Below are 15048 nucleotides of genomic sequence, written 5' to 3' on the forward strand. Positions count from 1 at the left end.
CAAAATAAAAAAAAATGTGCAACTACACTCATGAGGTGTTGGGACGAGCAGAACAAGTTATTTTCAGCAGTTTTTTTTTATTATTATGGTAACAGTTTCATACATCGGAGACAAATTTCTTCACTTTTACAGAGGAAACTACTTACGGAAATGAGTTTTTCTAAGGTTTCCAACGTTAGTCAAGGTATTTTCTTCATAGTGGTATCTATTTGACCGGGAAATCATGTCATTGTTTCCAACCTCCCCCTTTTTTAACTATGCTTGCCTAACCTAACCTTATCGGAATGGTTCGTGGGGCTATCCGTCAGCAATGTACAATTTGCACATGTGACGAACACGATAGTAGGTATTTTTCGGTGAAGAAGGTTGGAAAACACTGATATTGGAAAACAAAAGAAGCGATATCATTCACCAAGTAAGCGATATCGCACCGTTACGTGCATTCGATAGCACTTAGATAAATGCGTAGAAAAAGTGTTTGTTTTTGTGTAAAATGCACAATGGCACCTTGAACTATGTTCCGCAATACGCAATTGGTAGGTACGAACCATGCAAAACACAAAATATCTGATTTTAATGTGTCTCCGATCTATGAAACTGGTACCTTTATTATTAAGTACAGATGCTATTATATTTCACACATTGTCAATTTTTGCAAATTAAAAATGCTGATTATTGATTATTATTACCACTTTTTAGAGAGAGCAGTGATATCACATGGTATAGATGATTATTTTTTGAGACATAGAACCTAACAAGCAACGCAAAACAAAATCTTACAAGAGAACGTGAATGTTTTATAAAATAATTCCCACATTATGAGGAATCATGAATTTAGGTGAAAATAGCACAAAAATGAGGTTGACCACTTGGTGAAAATAGTAACTGAAAATATGCTGCTTTCAATACAAAGTTGCATTTACCTCAAATGATCCTCAAGGATTAGCTACATACAAATAAAAAAGGCTGCGACTATTTTCACCAGGTGGTGAGAATAGCATGTAGGGTTATTTTCACTAGCAAAATAATTACCGGAATCATAACATAAGTAGGTTAGGATCATTATGTTTAATTATCTGATTATTTCCGCGCGTGTGTATAATTATAAAAGTAAGAGAACCAAACCTGGTCCACCTAAACCACTCAAGCAAGCAAGCAAATACGAGAGGAATTTAAAAAATAAGTTATTGCAGAAGCATAACATCACAAATTAAGTTATACACATGGAACTTGGTCCTTACAGAACAGTATATAATATTTTTACCATTTCATTAATATTCCTGAGTTTTTATTTTACACAACAAATGATACACAATTACAATCAGAAAGTTCGATTTCGATACTGAATGCAAGCCTGTAGTGATGTATGAAATGAACGGAATTTGGTTCGCGTTTGGGGATACTTCTTTATCACTTTTGAAAAAAAAGCTTTGATAAGTATTACGCAGTGATTTCATACAATGTTAAATTACGATTTCATTAACTACATTAGGCAACACTTACCGCATCCCCAAAATAATATTCTAATGACAAGAATCAGACGACATAATTTCAAAATTTAAGCAGACTGGTCGGCCGGATGAAGCTACTTATCCAAATTAAAAACTAAATAGTGTGTAGATGAAAGAGTTGTAGAATACGTACATTGCTGGTGCTATTTTTAAATATTACACGTATTCTACTCACATTCTCGCAATAAAATTTAGTACAAGAAAAGGTTCGTGAATATGGACACGAATTTGACTTCAGCCGGTTCGCGAGGAACAGTAGAAACACAGAATACTAACTACGGTCAACCAATCTCCCATAAGACTGAAACAGCCCTGGAGTCGACTCCCGAGTGTTGTTTGCAGAGAGAGAGCGCGCAACCTCAGCCCATGACGGCAGCGAAGAACAGCCAACAAATTTGTCCTGTAGTTTCAAGTTAGGCCAAACCATTAGCGCTAAAATTACAAGAAATTAAATGTTAGTAAAAATATTAGGGGAGTCTTGTAAAAATTTTGGGAAGGTGTTAGGCACAGACCTCTTGATTACAATATTCCGATTAGCCTATTTTGAGTTGTTATTGTTTAAGTCCACTTTATGTGCAGATAGGATAGTCTGGACTGGACCTACAGTTTAAAGTGGGATCCGAACCTCCACTTTGTATTGAACACGGTACCCCTTGATTACCGGCGACGTTATCACTACGCCATCGGGGAGACCCGATTAGCCTATTGGAGCATAAAAGTGGACTTATAACAATTTTTGCCAAGCAGACCATTTTAATACATGACAGCGTTAACCACTATGCTATTAGGGTGAATCAGAAAAGGGGGGCAGTAATTTATAATTTGCAACACAAAATACTTAGTGTGGAAAGCGATTGTTACTTTTAATTATTTTCTAAAGCGCCGGCCTCCATGGTGGAGTGGTTAGTACACTTCATTACTCATCCTGATCTTCGCGATTACCCAAAAAAGTGACAGAAAAGCGAAGTAAAATAAACCAAATAAATCAACCAATCATTATTTTCTAAAGCAAGATCAAAGACAATAAACACCTTTTGTTTTCTGTTACTCCAAATCCAAAAATGACGTAATACAAGCAGCAAGCACAAGTTCAAATGATAAACCTTTAGTGAAAATAACAAACATGTATTAAAACAAAAATTATAACTTACAATTTTTTATATTCAGTTAAGAATTACGTAATAGAACAAACCACATGATAATGAATTAATTAATTATAAGTGGACTCGTGAAATGAAGGTCTTTTTATATTTGAATACTACATTATGTTCTGTTTTTCTGATTTTTTTAATAAAGAACCTGAGAGACAAACACACGCTCACACACGCAGTTATACACAATTTCTTATAATCCGATCTATAATGGATATTCAATTTGTTATAACATTAATTTAATATATTTTGTGTAATACAAGGAACAAATTTGAAATTATGCGGGGAACGGTGGGGATTTCCCCTCTAACGATCATATCATGCAATTTCCCAATACAATCGCTCTCTCTTTCTCTCTGTATGCATGTGTACATACATATACTTACATATTATACACGTGAGATTAGAAGATTAAAATTTAAATCACATTGGAATGATAACGTTATTAGAGACGAATCACAAATTTACACCAATAGAAACACAGCATTATATACAAAATAAAAGTAAAACACAAATGAAAAGCAAAGATAAATATGAAAATTCAGTGCGCAAAATCATTGCAAAACAAAAATGCAATCAATAAAATTAATATTGACAAAACTAACTCAAGTATTCTATAATCTATGCCGGCGTGGTTAGCACATCAAGGGTCTCGAGAAATATAGTTTAAGGGATGTAAGGGATGATCCTTCCACGTAGTACACCCAATTGTCAACCTCACTTCCACATAGTACACCCTGGACTGCATTTTGCAGACTAACGAGGCTCTGGCGTCTATACCTACGGCCAGTATAATTTTCGTAGGAATGTGTGTGTGTGTTGTCCTGTGTTTTGTCCTTATGTGTGCTGAGTGCCTTTACAGCTTCAGCTTTTAACCGGTCAGATTATTTTAATATTTTAGTTACTACAGGACATTACAGTTACGTTATTTTAGTTCTGGTAAGGGGCTGGATCCCGTATAAAGTGAAGGGTGCAAAATAGCCTAAGTGACGCACACAAAATTTTAAATTCATATTCAATCATAGCCTTTAGTATAAAACAGAGATGTGATGGGGAGGGCCGGCCCCCGTGGCGGAGTGGTTAGCACATCGCAGCACGAGGGCAGGGAGTCCTGAGGCCGATATTCGGTGGAAACACATAGCGGCTCGGGATACCACTTTTGCCCAGGCTTTGCTCTTCTGCCACTTTGGCTAATCGCGAACATGAAAATCAGTGATGATATAATGAAATTGATGAAGTCACACTCAATTCCGAGATTCCTCTTAGCGCATTGTTCTAACCACTCCTCCACAGAGGCGACTGAAATTGTTGGAAGTGAATCAGTTTCACAAGTAGCAGGACATTACAAAATCGCAATGAAAACAGGGCCAACCCTTCCAAAGTTGGTGAGATGATGAGAGACACTCTGTGTAAAATGTACTCTCCGAGAATCTCGTCTCATTGGAATAACGATACCGATTTATGCTTTGAAATCGATAAGCGAACAAGACCAGACAGGTGTTTTTAACTTGAAATCAAATCGCGAACAAGATATGCATTCTCATTCACGAGTTGAAACGATGTGCCAAGTCATCTTGTCTCACCACGATACTCGATCGAGTTGCTCTTCCGCTTCGTGCACATGTAAACCTTTTAATTTACACGTTCAATTTTATTTATCCAAGAAAACAAATCTGTTAACATGAGAATGAACAGAAGAAATAAGCTACTAGTTATTTTCCCATTAAGGAAGAAACAAATTTTAAAATGCTATAATTTCTTATAAATTAGCATGGAGTAATTATATTTTATAATTTATTAATTCAATTTTAATATTTTAACTGCCTAACACGCTTTGTTGTATTTTATGCATCTTTTATACCTAATTACTTAGTATTGACAGCGAGGATGACTTAATTTTACGTACAGATAAGCTAATCGGGACTGGATCTACAGTTTAAAGTGGGATCCACCAGGTATCGTTACAAGGCAACGACGGAGGATGGATGGTGATTAGAGTAATTGACAAGAGGTTAAATACAGATTACCACTCATCTCTGGGCTGGGGTTCGAACCCGGAACTTTCGGTGTCAATAGGCTTACTTTGAGGAGGGCGACACCACTTATCTGTCACTCCAAGATTATTTCAAGCTGGCCAACATAGAAACCAAGAAACAAAGAACATGCACCATGGAGTATGTTTTATTTATGTTATTCAGCCATCCTTTCATTCCTTGTTAAATCCTGGTAAGGAAATCGCTTCCTGTCTCGGATTCGATCCTCGGTGGAGGCACCTTGCCCAGTGATTTAGACCCCAGTTTAAAATGTAGCTTGAATCCCGATTAGACTATCTGAGCATAAAGTGAACTTTAAACATTGTCTGACAAAATCGTTTTCATGTGACGTGAAATATTTCATTAACATTAACGTGTAAATATTTTACTAATGAAAACAGCATTAAAGAATAAATATAGAAGTTTAATCATAAATCTCATCGTACATGATACTGCAAAAAAGCTTTTATTGAATGACTGCAGAATTAGGAACAACTACGTAAGATGGACATGGGTCATGTTCACGAGTGATATAAACAGCTGTTGGCCATCTGCGGTGAGCCTACGTGTTAAGGTGTTTTACTAGTAAATAGCAACATTAAAAAAAATACATACGTATAATTTGGCCCGCTTTATAGAAATTCGATCATACATTATGATATTGGCAGAAACTTATATTGAATGACTGTAGAACAACAAAAAGCTATGGACATGGATAATGTTCAAGAGCGATATATATTTCTTAAACACAGCTGTTAGCCATCCGCGGAGAGCGAGCGGGTGGATCCTACTTTAAACTGTAGATGCCAGTCTGCTGGCGAGACTGCCGCACCCGCGCCTTGTGTAAGAGAGCTCGCGACTCGCGAGCGAACGATGAGTGAGGAGAAGAGTCGCTAAGGCGAGCGAGACGTTAAGGTGCTTAATGACTCTTCGTGCCGACTCGCGAGTCGTGAACGATGAGGGAGGAGAAGAGTCGCTAAGGCGAGCGAGTCGTTAAGGTGCTTAATGACTCTTCGTGCCGACTCGCGAGTCGTGAACGAATGATGGGGAAAGAGTCGTGGGACTGTGCTGTGACTCTTCGTGCTGTTTCAAGAGTCGTGAACGAGCGATGCTCGTGGAAATGCAAGCATGTGTCGCAGCGCAGATCTGGAGTACATTTTGTTGCGATATTAAAACCAGTGATCGAATGCAAGAAAGGAAGAATATGTAATGCACGTTATTACTAATAAAAGGTTGATATAATTATATAGCATTTCTGTGTATGCTATCGTACTGCATAATTTGCATTATCCGCAGTATGAAATGTAAACTGAAACAAGATACAAATATAGAAAATCTCACTCATGAGACAGAGTAATGAAAACAAGTATGTGCAATAAATTTTGTTTGTGTGTGTGTGTGTTTACTGTTTACACATATATGTATATCCACACACATACAGAATCGTATTTGTATTTTTCTTATTTTATGCCGCTTTTCTTCAAATTTTAAGTAATCGCGACGATGAGGATGATGCGTGATGATATAGATGAAGGGACACTCGTAAAGAATATCCTTGCCCAGACCGTGACTAGAACCCGGGAACTTCTGTGGCAAGATCAAATGTCGATCACTTCAGAATCTTGGCCATCTAGTCGGCTACACGCACACACACATACACAAAAATGCAATACAATTTATTAATCTTGAAGGACGTACGTTGCGTTCGTTTACTTAAATACAATCATCTGCTTCAACACCTCCTACCCCCTTCCCCCTCTTCAGGCATGTGTTTCGAGAAAAAGAAGCTTGGCGACTCTTTTGAACGACTCATTTGAACGACTCTTCTCAGTGAGCGAGCGCTCATGAGTCGACTCGCACAAATGAACGGCTTGAACCCATCACTATACCGAACAAATGTTGTGAACACGCGTGTTTCTGCTTCTTCTTCCTTTTTTCTGGCCCACACCAAGGTACATCGAGTTTAGGTAAAGCCATCCGAAGATTGCCGATCTTGCACGAACGCGTGACGTCACCGGAGAAGCAGTGAGCTCGGCTGAAGCAGACGGACCCTTGCATTTATATGGGAGATTCAGGGAGCGAAAGTATATTATTACTTTTAGGAGAGGGAAAATAATAATTGTCATCCTCCAAGATGGTATTGAGGCATCCTTTTAATGATTAGTTACATAATTTAAAACGCGCTACTTATAAAAGGGGGCAAAGTACATGTGAAAAAAATGTATTTTGAAAATCCATATTCCTGAATCTTTCTGACTGATGCACTACAAAGAAAGTTGCGTGTTCTCCTTTAGAATTTCGTCATTTTACAAATCGTAATATAATTTTAACAAAAACGTGGTATGCTAATGAAGAATTAAAGCGTTTAAAAAAATAATTGATTAATAGACTTAGTTTATTTTACTTCGCTTATCTGTCACTTATGGCTAATCGCAAAGATGAGGATGCGTGATGATATGATGAAATTGAAGAAAGGAAAGTAGACCCATGCCCGGGCGGGGATTCGAACCTGGGGCCCTTGGCATCGTATAACGTTGTGCTAAAAATTTCGCCACGGAGGTCAGCATTGCAAGGAAATAAACAGAAAATGGCATATATGTTTTAATATGCGAGAAACATTTGCGAGGAGGTTATTGAAGTAACAAATAATTATTACAAGACGTTGTGATGAAAAATATTAATATATCTGAAATATCGAGAGTTGACCTTACAGTCTCTAAATGTACTTTTAGGGTTACGCAAAACCATTACTCAAAATTGTTTGTGTAAATTTATAAGCTATTAAAATTTAAAACTTATTCCTGTTCGAAAAAAAATACTGCCAAGTCAAATTAATATTTCATAGAAATACATATATTTTTCTTCATGAGGCCAAGAGAGTATTTGCAGGGGACGGTGGCTTGGGAAGGCTTTAAGCCCGGATCTCGATCTGCAAAGGGGCTTCCAGTGGGTACACATTGCTATGAAATAGTGCTGAAGAAGGGGCGAAATGATTTTTTTTAAATGGCTCAAGAATACAAAGATATAAGTGGACATTTGACAAGCTTAGTGTAAAACTTACAACTGAAATCGTACGTGTGTGTGTGTGGAGGGGGGGGGGCTACGTATGGTAACACAGTGTAATATGATTCACAATACTAAAATTAAAATAAATATGTGGGAACAATAGAAATCAAAATATGTTGTAGCTAGTGACGGCGAAATGGTAAAGATGGAGGGGTAAATCATATTTTCCCGGGGCAATCATGTTTATTATTCCGTTACATACGACACAAAAATGCATATTTTGGCTAAAAGAGCATTCATTTATTTATTTTTGTCGTTTTACTGGGGGCAGGTAAGAGAGAGAGAGATTGAAATTGTCAAACGAGAATAAGGGGGCGTTCCTGCCCCCTTTGTAGTGTGGTCACTGCCTATAGCTATGCTGGAGAAAAATGCACCAGTTAATACGCTATTAAATGAAACAGATACTTTTAAAACTTTTAATCAAATTATTTGTGATCTATGATTTAAATTTAGAGAGAGCACATACCTGTTTAATTTAATTTGGATGAGTTAACTTCTGAATCCTGCCATTTCCGAGCCTTCTTCCGGTGTAAAAGCACTGCCCTTTGAGCCCTAGCTGCTGCGTTCAAGTGGCGGAACGAGCATAATACTAATTAAAACAAATATGTGACATATATAAATAATAAAAAAAAAAACAACGTGTTGAAGCTATTGATGGCGCCAAAGAAAAGATAGAAGAGAAACGTGGAGAGTGCAGTGATATTATACGGCAAGCAGTCACGTTTATTACACCCTTACATTTACATACAATATTAAAAAGTTCTGCTTTTAAATCTCGCACAATATAAATGGGCAATCCCGCATTTTTTATATCAATCAAGCTGTGATATTTTAGATTTCTTCCGTTAGTTTTCTGATAATAGTTTTCACTGCTTTCCATACCATTTAGGCATGATTTCAGTTGACAAGAACAAAATAATCTTATTTCAAAACATAGAGCAAAAAGAAATCCAACGCTTAAGTTAAAACTCCCTTACATTGGAAGCCTGGAGAGAACAAAACAGGGGTTCCTTCGTAACACGATTTCTTGAAAACCATTTTGCACATTTGAATCAACTTTGTGATAAATTGATTAGAAAGGATGAATCTTAACAGTAAAAGTTGTAACTTTTCCCCTGCTACTATATTTTAGTAGATATTCTTTGTCAAATATCTCAATATTTGCATAAGAAACCAGCCTTTTCCGTGTCGAGCGTTTCGAATATGACGTAATGCATCCACGGACAACTGCGAATATGATAACAAGCACCCCCTCAGGGGTTGTTCGCTCGGCGGCGCAGATCGTATGCCCAGTTGTCTGTGGATGCATGACGTCATCGTCGAAACGCTCGGCACGGAAAAGGCTGGTTTCTTATGCAAATATTGAGATATTTGACAAAGAATATCTACTAAAATATAGTAGCAGGGGAAAAGTTACAACTTTTACTGTTAAGATTCATCCTTTCTAATCAATTTATCACAAAGTTGATTCAAATGTGCAAAATGGTTTTCAAGAAATCGTGTTACGAAGGAACCCCTGTTTTGTTCTCTCCAGGCTTCCAATGTAAGGGAGTTTTAACTTAAGCGCGTTAGATTTATTTTTGCTTTATGTTTTGAAATAAGATTATTTTGTTCTGGTCAACTGAAATCATGCCTAAATGGTATGGAAAGCTGTGAAAACTATTTTCAGAAAACTAACGGAAGAAATCTAAAATATCACAGCTTGATTGATATAAAAAATGCGGGATTGCCCATTGTTGTGAAAAAGGCATTGTGCGAGATCTAAAAGCAGAACTTTTTAATATTGTATGTAAATGTAGGTGTAATAAACGTGACTGCTTGCCGTAAAATATCACTGCACTCTCCACGTCTCTCTTCTGTCTTTTCTTTGGCGCCGTCAATAGCTTCAACACGTTGTTTTATATATATATATATATATATATATATATATATATATATATATATATATATATTTGTCACATATTTGTTTTAATTAGTATTATGCTCGTTCCGCCATCTGAACGCAGCAGTTAGGGCTCAAAGGGCAGTGCTTTTACACCGGAAGAAGGCTCGGAAATGGCAGGATTCAGAAGTTAACTCATCCAAATTAAATTAAACAGGTATATGCTCTCTCTAAATTTAAATCATAGTTCACAAATAATTTGATTAAAAGTTTTAAAAGTATCTGTTTTATTTAATAGCGTATTAATTGGTGCATTCTTCTCCAGCATAGCTATAGGCAGTGACCACACTACAAGGGGGGGGGAAGGAACGCCCCCTATTCTCGTTCGACAATTTCTCTCTCTCTCTCTTATCTGCCCCCAGTAAAACGACAAAAATAAATAAATGAATGAATGCTCTTTTAGCCAAAATATGCATTTTTGTGTCGTATGTAACGGAATAATAAACATTATTGCCCCGAGAAAATATGATTTACCCTCCATCTTTACTATTGCGCCGTCACTAGCTACAACATATTTTGATTTCTATTGTTCCCACATATTTATTTTAATTTTAGTATTGTGAACCATATTCCACTGTGTTACCGAAGGTAGCCCCCCCCCCCCACACGTACGATTTCAGTTGTAAGTTTTACACTAAGCTTGTCAAATGTCCACTTATATCTTTGTATTCTTGAGCCATTTAAAAAAAATCATTTCGCCCCTTCTTCAGCACTACTTCATAGCAATGTTTTCCCACTGGAAGCCCCTTTGCAGATCGATTGATTTAGTTTATTTTACTTCGCGTTTTGTGCCTCTTGGCTAATTTGCGAAGATGGGGATGAGTGATGAAATTGATGAATGGACATTCACAAACAACCAAGCCTGACCGGGATTCGAACCCGGGACCCTTGGCGTCGCAGCGCGAAGTGCTAACCACTCGGCCTCAGGGTCGGGCTTTGCAGATCGAGATCCGGGGCTATAACCTTCCCAAGCCACCATCCCCTCCAAATACTCTCTTGGCCTCATGAAAGAAAAATATATCTATTTCTATGAAATATTAATTTGACTTGGCAGTCTCTTTTTTTTCGATCAGGAATAAGTTTTAAATTTTAATTGCTTATAAATTTTAACTAGCTATTTTGAGTAAAGGTTTTGCGTAACCCTAAAAGTACATTTAGAGTCTGCAAGGTCAACTCTCGATATTTCAGATATATTAATAATTTTCATCACAACGTCTTGTAATAATTATTTGTTACTTCAATAACCTCCTCGCAAATGTTTCTCGCATATTAAAATATAGATGCCATTTTCTGTTTATTTCCTTGTAATGCTGACCTCCGTGGCGAAGTTGTTAGCACAACGCTATACGATTAGTGTTGCCCACGAGACGAGACGAGACGAGACTTTGGTCTGTCCCGTCCCGTCTCGTGAAAATGCTGTCTCGTCTCGTGTCTCGTCTCGAAAATATTCGTTTGTCCCGTCTCGTGTCCCGTCTCGAAGGGTTCTGTCCCGTCTCGTCTCGTCCCGTCTCGTTTTGTCTCGTCTCGTCTCGTAAAAGTGATCCGGGATATCATGCCAACAAAAGTCAAAAGTAGCAGAAACACGAAATATTTTTCCGGAAAGTGGGATAAAGCTCCAAATATTTTACCCATTGCGTGGTGAGAATAAATAAGGTTCGTTAATCATGAGGACATTAATATTAAAAATGCAGTTTGTTGGTTACTGATTGCTAGGTATCTTATGAAATCTACCTTGTGTTTTTTCTGGCTTCCATACAAGAGTGCTCTTTTCATTACTGCTATACCTTTTGGAAGTTTTGAAATGTTTTCCACTAGACCTTCTTTCTTTCTTTCTGAATGTCGAACTTCCGTGCACTATGAAAATGTATATTTCTTCTTTAAATTCTAAGCTTGGCGCTCGGGAGCAACAAAAAAGTTTTTAAATGTGTAGTACGAACACAAAAGACTATTTAAAATTTCAATACTTAATATATTACAAATAGAAAGCATTTACTGTTTTTAATATTGTTAAACATCTTCTATGACATAAGTTTCAAAAAGTGTTTCTTTGTGATATTGTGCTGTTTCTTATGCTCAGCTTATGACGCACATACTCCTTTGTTTTCTCTTTAGCCTTTAAGTCAGATACCACCACCGCTTGATCTAATTTATCCTTCGGCAGGCACGCATCTAGAAATATATGTCGGGGGAGGGTGTCCGAGCCAAGTGTTTCAGAAAAAAATGATAATAAGAACATTAACGACAACAATTAAGCAAATGTTTAAATTAAAACATTAATATAATTCATAGGTCTATTCACTTGAATATGTAAATTAATCAATCCTATTATTGTTATTACATGAAATGTTACAAAGATTGTAGAAGAATAGTAATATAACAGCACGAATATTAGCTAATATCTAGCTTACGTGTAGTTAAGATCGCCTAAATTTGCATAAAAACAACTGTCCTGGCAAGAAGTTTAATGTCAAAAAAGGTGATGAATTAAATATTTGCTAAATAACAAAAAAGGATGTTAAGTCCGCTTGACGAAAAATAAAATTCCTGATTAATATTTTATTCTCATTATTATAAGTAGTAGTGTACATAAATCTTCATCTGTCATTCAAAGCCGTATGATCGCAATAAAATCCTTGTTCGGCATAAAAAAGTAACCCTCGATTATGCTAAAGAAATATATTTTTGTTTAGCTAGAGCAAGGCCCCAGGAGGATGCAAGAAGCCGTTCCTGCAAAAGTGTATGTTGTACGAAGCGAAGAAACGTGACAAAACCACCACGTATGGAAGGCAAACCTGCATTTATTTTATATCGCACATTTACAGAGCCGTGCCTCCTGAAGTTATAAAAATCCCAACTTCAATGATCCTTTTAGATATGCTATAGTTGAAAAAAATATGTTTAGATGCACCAAAAGTGCATCATTATCAGATTATACATATAACGTGTTATTGGAATCAACATATTTGTGTAAATTGGGTGCCTCCCTGATTACGTAGTAATAACGTCGAGGTCTTGTAATCAAGGGTCCCCGCGTTCGATACCCAATGGAGGCGCAAAGTGGATCGGATCGCACTTTAAACTGTAGGTCGGTTCGCGATTTAGCCTATTTGTGAATCAAGTGGACTTAAAACCCAATATTAACCTTAAGAATATTAGAACCCACTAATTCACCCGCAGCTAAGTCAAATTTCACATATCCCTCTTCATCCTCGCTCATAGACTTTCTGCAATACTCTTGTGCATGTGGGTTGCATCCCACCAGGTGCGAGAAATGTGAAGAGTTATTCTTTCCCTGTACTGCGTTATTTCTTTTCATAAGAGTAAGGCTAAATTCTCGTTTTATCTGAACTTTTAAAAAATGTGCAAAATACGTCTCTATCTTTAAACAACCACCCTTTCTCATGTATGTGTAAAATAATCCCACTCTGTTTCAGAAAACCTCTTCCTACGATCAAATGAAGGAAACAACTCTCAAGTCTCAACAATTATAATTTTTTGCTTAAATTTCCTATAATTTATACAAACAGTAGCGCACATCACGTCCTTTGGTGCAACACTGTCAACAGCTAATGTTACTTTCCTCGTCCTAATAAATTTACTTCCAACCAGTGACGGCGCCAGGGAAATGTGACTGGGGGCGGGGGGCGGAAGGCTGGCAACAAAATATTGTAAGGGGGCAGTCCCATTAAAACGCCCGAAAACACTACACATATATATACATATATAATAATTCTTATAATAATAATAATAATAATAATTATTATTATTATATTCATGTATGGTGTTTTGTGTTTGTCTTTTATTTAGAGTGGACGTTTACTGCCTAAATTTACTTCTTGATTACGAGTTTATCTCCACATGATTCGTTTTAATAAAGGCATTAATTCTTTTTTATTGATAAGTTGCGTTGTCTCTAGTGGCCTATTTCAGTATTGGAAGACATTCATAATTTTATAATTCATCGTCTTTCTTGAGATGAAACTACTGATATAAATATTTTAGTTATAAGATAATAATATAAATGATGAAAATAATGCTTCGAAGAGTTTAATTTTCTTGCAAAATAAACGTGACGTTGGAAGAAATGAATCTTCTTAAGTATTAGAAACAATGTGAGGCACTTAGTGAAGTGCAATTCTCCTGTAGGAGAATTCTGCTCTATGTGCTTTGGAGAACACATTGCCCACCTTTGGTACGTTCAGGACTTGACATTTCTTCTCAATGGGAAGAACAGCCAAATGAGGCAGTTTGCATCCAGCATCCTGTTTCGAGCAAGCCTTTTCAAAGATTTTAAGGACAACCATCTTCGTAATGCTGAAGAGTTTTGGGCAAAATTTGTGTTTCACCTTTCAGGGAAATGTTATCACAGGATAATAAAATCAGACAAAGGTTACAGTTATCTCATAATTCAAGAAATATTCTGACCCTGGCAATACTTACTCTTACTCTACCACTCCAACGTATGTCTGTGCTACACAATTACAGGCACCTATGGGGTTCATGGGAAGAAGTTCTTCGATTTTGATATGTACGAGAAACAGCGAACCTGCATCCAATGATTGAAGAGTGGCAAATCCTAATAAGCATTCTTTTACCTGCCCGCGATATGTTTTGAATCGAATTTTAAGTGTAATTTGCATTTTAAGGTTCACGTTCAATACATTTCCAAATAATATCCCCTCATTAACTTCAAGAGTATCGAAGAAATTCCCTTTGTTAAGGTTTCCTCAGACTCATCATCTCGAAATTCAAGTCCGTGAATAGTAAGAAACCGCGATGAATCCACAACAATTGACATGTAGTGTCGGGTTTTCTTCGATCACCTTTGGTCCTGGGTTAGATACCCAGTGGAGGCACTTTAAACTATTAGTCCAATCCCGATTGGCTTTTCTGTACATAAAGTGGACTTAAAACATCAAATCAGCCAACCAACCAAATCTTGAATCAACTTTGAATGTCTTTTAATAATTAGCGTTGTCACTAACGACCACGATTAGAATAATTTGCCCGTACTACAGATGATGTCTTGTGGTCCTGAAAATATTCGTGATGTTTTAAAACCATCCACATTCAACACTTTTTCCCAGTTCTTAAGACTGGTTAAAACTTAGGTTAATCTCGGCTATTACAGGACATAAATGAATGAGAAATCACCTATGCCCAGGACGGCGCTCGAATCTTGAACGAAAGTCACATACACATAGCTATATATATACTAAACAAATTAATATTTGTTAATCAAGTTGGTATTATAAGCAGGAAAGTGATATCATGCAGAATACACCACTTTGAAAAGGTGAAAATCGTCATACTCTTATAAATGAACTCTCTTATTATTTGATATT

This window comes from Lepisma saccharinum, chromosome 4 (genome assembly GCF_977018435.1).
Source record: "Lepisma saccharinum chromosome 4, izLepSacc3.1, whole genome shotgun sequence".
NCBI lineage: Eukaryota > Metazoa > Arthropoda > Insecta > Zygentoma > Lepismatidae > Lepisma > Lepisma saccharinum.